Below are 6,053 nucleotides of genomic sequence, written 5' to 3' on the forward strand. Positions count from 1 at the left end.
CTTAATCATCACTAGCTCATTAACATCACCTTTCTTCATTCCTTTTCTCTCTTCCTCAGAATAGTGATGCTGACCTAAAAAAAATCAGGATATATTTTCACATAAGTTTCCAAGTAGAGAAAACTGAGCATACTTTACTAGATGGCATGTCCAACTTTAAAGTATAAGAACTGCATTTGTGTGTTAGCCAGGACTCTTATGGGTTTCAGGTGATAGAAATCAACTCAACCAGCTTGAGCACAAAGGAATGTTTCCTGACACCAGCATCCAGGGCACTGTGTGTCAGGCCAGGCTGGTCCAGGCACTCAGATAACATTAAGGAGCTTCTATTCTCATCTCTCAGGTCCTCTTTGTTCTGTGTTAGCTGCGGTCTTAGCAGGTTCTTATGATGAGATGGTTGTTTGGGGGCCTGAGGATGCAATGTTCTGACTGGCCAGGTCACAGGGCATATGAAGATAATATCAATTTTATGGAAAAAAAAACAAAACAAAAACAGGTTTTACTACAAAATGAAGGGGGATGGACAAGAGAAAGGCAAAAATGACAGATTTGCCTACACAATTACTTTTCTTAGTAGTAGTAGGATTGATGATACTGAAAACAGGAAAAGCATCATCTTATTTTACAGACTTGGAAAGGCATTATTTAGCCATTGTCTTTTTGTTGTCCTAGGATTACAACTTCTATGACATATAAACTCTGAAAACTTTGTGAGGAGTTTTATGGTTTTTACGTTTTTTTTTCTCTAAACAGAGCAAGGTTATTTTTAAAATAACTTTGTCTCTTCTTCTTCTGTTGTATTGCAAACATTTTTATAAGGATGAAACAGTTCTGATTTAGAGGAGACAAGAATCTGATAAATCTTAAATTTTTAGCCCTGATGTCATTTTCTTTGTAGCTTTCTCTGTGCCTGAAAGGAATCCATTTGCTTCATTAAATGCCTCCACATAGAACATGAGAGCACTTCCTGGTTGGTGCATCTGAGGCTCCACAGCACATCCATCAGGACCTGGGCTCTGCCTGCAGCACAGTCTGTAATGGTTCATTTTACCTGTCTTGGGCAACAGAAACATTTTTTGCCACTTCACTAATTGAAAGACACTGAACACTTCTAACAAAATGCTGGCATTGTTGCAGATTAAGCAGTATAAAGGGCAAATGGAATTCTTCTTATTAAAACAATACAACACCTTCATTCTATCCTGTGACTTTGTACAACTCCTGTTTGACCTATAGAATAACGTAATTGGTGAGGTGAGGTCTTCACTTACAGGATGTAAATAGCTTCCCCCTTTGGAAGTTCCCCAAATGCAGGTGATTTTGAATCATTTGCCTTGGCCTGTTGCTCTCATTAACATTTTCCTCTGTCTCTGCTTCTTTGCAGTAAGCCCCTGAGTGCTCCCCTCATGATTTCCTCAATCAAACTTGCCTTTGAAGCTGTGATTCCAGTTCCCTGACTGAGTGCCTTTGGTTCTGTGCTTTTTAGGTAAAAGGAAAATAGCTAATTAGCAGCTTTCTTCTTTATGATCTTATCATTTTCCATATGGGTTATGGTAAGGATTCAGAATTATTATTATTATTATTATTATTATTATTATTAAGGTGATTATTCAAGTGGATTAGAGAAGACTTTTAAAAATTAAAAAAATCTCTTCTCGTTTATTACGAATGACTGTTCGGATGCCAACTGGAGCCTTGAAAGAGATGAACTGAGAGTGTTAGCTGCAGTGATTGGCCACCAGCACTGATAATACATCATCAATAGCACATGGACAGAGGAAATTACCCATAGGAAGAGGAAGCCATTTTCCACCCTGACCTTTGGCACACAGCCCCTCAAGCAGAGAGTGAGAAAACAAATGTAAAAAGACCTGGATTGTATGCCATGTCTTGTCAACGGATCCACAGCTCCAGGTCTGACTCCTCATACCAGACTGTTGTGCAGAGTCTAAAAACAGTGACTATAAAAGGCTGTAAAAGCTTACTGGCTCTGAGGTGCTATGCAGTGTACTGTATAATGCCATTGCATTTTTTAATGTCACAAGAAACTATCAGTCATGACTGTTATTTCCACTTTATATAGGATAAACTGGGCCTAACAGATGTTAAGTAGCTTGTTGAAGTTCATGCAGCTGGTTAGGGGTAGACTTGAAATTTGAATTCAGATCAGTTTCACGTCAAACTCTGTTTTTATCCATCTGACATGCCATTTCTAAGATGCCACTGGTAGATGGAGCCATAAGAAGAGCAGGAAAAAATCTTGAGATTCATTTTTTTTGGTCCACTATTTTTCCTTCACTGGGGACAGTGCTAGTCCTCAGGGGGGCTCAAATGGGTGAGCACATAGTAATGAAACTTCAAAACAGTATTTATGGGGTAACTTCCCATGTGATATGCCATCATTTGATCCTCTCACCTGACCTCCAAAGAAGGAAGGAGTTTCATTAAGTGCCTCATCACCATCACCCTGCCCATTGTACACAGGGTGAAACTGATGTGTGCTGTCAAGTGGGAGGCAGGCTGGCACACATGTCAGTGGTAGGGTGATAACACTAGGAACTTTAAGGACAAATAAGAATAAAATTGACACTTAGAACTCTGAGAAAAGCTGGGATCACAGTATCTCACTTATTTTGTTATTTTTAAGTCAACTTTGCTGAGGTATAATTTACTAATGATGAACTACATCCATTAATAGCATATAATTTGATGAGTTATGATAGATGTCTATCCCTATAAACCACAACCTAGGTCAAGACACAATATTTCCATTATCCCACTCAGCATAATGCTTTCCAGTTCCATCCATGTTGTTGCAAAAGGCAGTAGCTCCTTCTTTCTCTCTGCTGCATAGAATTCCATTGTGTATATGTACCACTAGATTTTTTGATCCACTCATTTACTGATGGGCACCTAGGTTGCTTCCAACTCTTGGCTATTGTAAATTGTGCTGCTATGAACATTGGGGTGCATAGGTTCTTTGATATTGATGTTTTAGGATTCTTAGGATATAATCCTAGCAGTGGAATTATTGGGTCAAAAGGCAGGTCGATTCTTATTTTTCTGAGAAAATTCCATACTGTTTTCCATAATGGTTGTACCAGTCTGCAATCCCACCAACAGTGAACTAAGGACCCCTTTTTCCCCACAACCTCTCCAGCATTTGTTGTTGGTTGGTTTGTTTATGATAGCCATCCTGACTGGTGTAATGTGGTATCTCATTGTGGTTTTAATTTGCATCTCTCTGATAGTTAGCGATATTGAGCATCTCTTCATGTGTCTCTGGATATTCTGTATGTCCTCCTTGGAGAAGTGTCTGTTCAAGTCCTTTTCCCATTTTTTAATTGGGTTGGGTGTCTTCTTAGAGTGGAGTTGTGTAAGTTCTTTGTATATTTTGGAGATTAAATCTTTGTCTGAGGTATCATTGGCAAATATGTTTTCCCATACAGTTGGTTGTCTTGCTAATTTAATACTGTTTTCTTTAGCCATGCAGAACCTTTTTATGTTGATGAGATTCCATTTGTTTATTCTTTCCTTTATATTCCTTGCTTTAGGGGACATATCAGTAAAAGTGTTGCTGCGTGAAATATCTGAGATTTTCTTGCCGATGTTCTCCTCTAGGAGTTGAAAGACAAATACCATATGAGCTCACCTTTAACAGGAAGGTAAACAACAAAACAAATAAGGAAGCAGAAAAAAAAACAAAGACACTGAAATAGAGAACAAGGGGACAGCGACGAGAGGGGAGAGGGAAGGGAATTTAAGGGGAAAAAGGGGGAGGGATTTGGAGGAACAAATAGGAAAGACACAGAGACGAGAACTAAGGGGGGTGGAAATGGAAGGGAGGTGGGGAGCAAGGGGCGGGGGAGGCTGGGATGGGAGAAATAGACAAAAAAACTGTACTTGAAAAATAACTGAATAAAATTAAAAAATATATATTTCCATCATCCCTAGAGGGATCCTCACACCCCTTGGGAATCAACTCCATTTTTTGCCTTTGTCAGAGACAGTCAGCCACCTGTATTTTGTCATATAATTTGCATTTTTTAGACTTTTATGTAAATGGAATAATACACTATATGCTCTTTTGTATCTAATTTCTTTCACTCAGAATAATAATTTTGAGTTCACTCATTATCTATCTGCCTATACTATCTATCTATCTATCAATGATTATTCTTTTTCACAGATCAATAGTATTCCATTGTATAGATATGCCATATTTGTCTATTATTTATCTACTGATGGACATTAGGGTTGTTTCCAGTACTTGGCAAGGCTACAACGAACATTAACCTTTATGTCTTTGTTTGTTTTTATTTCTCTGGGGGTAGGCACCTACTATGGAATGGCTGAGACCCATAGTTGATTTATATTTAACTTCTTTAAGAAATTGCCAAATTTTTCCAAAGTCATTGCACAATTTTATAGTCCCATAAGCCGTGTATGAGAGTTTCAGTTGCTCCACATTCTCATCAGCACTCTTTATTTTCTGTCTTTTTTATTTTAGACATTCTAATGGGTGTAAAATGGTTTCTCATTGGCATTTAATGTGTAGTTTCTTGATAATTAATGAAATTAAGCATCTTTTAAGATGATTATTTATAACTCCTATATCTTCTTTGTGAAGTATTTTTTCAAATCATTTGCAAATTTTTATTAGATTGCTTATCTGCTTATTATTGAGTTGTAAGAACTTATTATATATTCTTAATATAATTCTGTTGTCAGCTAAATGTCTTTGAATGATTTACCATTTTGTGCCTTGCCTTTTTATTTTCTTAACAGTGTCATTGAGTGAGAAAATTTTAAAATTTTGATAAAATGCAATTATCAATTTTTTATTTTTTGTTCAGATTAGTTCATTTACTGTAGCACATTTATCTTCTCATCAGCTTTATATGATAGTGTAATTGTCTGCATTTCTCAGGTGATTAAATTCAATCACATGGAGATTATGTGAGTTGCCTCAAATTATATGTCTGTAAGAGTGCTAACTTCAAGCCATTAAATGGGTGTGAAGTCAGAGGAATGCAGTCTGGGCTTATTAGTGGAAGAACGGGATCAAGAGCCAGAAAAGTCTGTGTGCGTAATTATGAGAATCAGAAAGTAGGGCAACGGTTTGGAGTCTGTCACAGGGACGATGACTCATTTCCTGAGAGTCTGATCCAAAGATCCACTCAGCACTTCTTTTTGATCTGAGACTTTTCCAGGATGAAGGACCCTATGTTTTATGTCTGATGCCTGATGCCCTGCTTATTATCACAAAGACCAAGGTGAGCACTGGGTCTCTTTTTTTTTAAATTATTTTTTTATTGATTATGCCATTATAGTTGTTCTATTCCCCCCTTCATTCCCCTCCACCCTACCCCCCGTCCCAACCATTACCCCCCCCTTTAGTTTATGACCATGTGTCTCAAGTTCTTTAGATTCTATATTTTGCATACTATTCTTGCCCCTCCCCCCATCAATCAGGAGCAGAACCATAGAAATGAAGATCACATGGAGGGTTAGCAACAGGGGAGTGGGAGGAGGAGAAGGGGAGAGAAGGTACAGAAAATAAGTCGCATAGACAGTAGATGGGTCTCTTTACTTCTGGTCCAGTGCCCTGTCTACACCTCTGGGACAAATCCCTGTCACAGCAAAACACAGAATCATCATGTTTTCACACAGAAAAATATCTGATAAGCTTAGGCAGTAAGACGAAACTGTCACTTTTTTTTGAGATAATACAAGTAACATATGATTTTTTTGTTTGAAATATTAATGGCCAAGTAGTTTCCTGACTCCACAAGAGTCACAAAGGATGGGACAGTCATTGCCCCACTTCCCCCTCCCATTGCTCTTTTCAGAGGAAAGGCTAGGCCAACCTCCCTCACCTCCTCATTGCCTGCTATGCAGGTAGGCACCCTTCATCACTGTCTATTACATCTTCCTAACTGCATCCTGCCTTTGCTCTTCTGCATTTCTGGCTAACTCTACACTCAAATCTCATTGGGTGGGCAGGCATGAGTTCTGTATTCCTCTTGCCTCTGGCTACCTTTGAATTACCA

Source organism: Artibeus jamaicensis, unplaced genomic scaffold, assembly GCF_021234435.1.
Source record: "Artibeus jamaicensis isolate MK-2021 breed Jamaican fruit bat unplaced genomic scaffold, CSHL_Jam_final contig_456, whole genome shotgun sequence".
NCBI classification, from domain to species: Eukaryota; Metazoa; Chordata; class Mammalia; order Chiroptera; family Phyllostomidae; genus Artibeus; species Artibeus jamaicensis.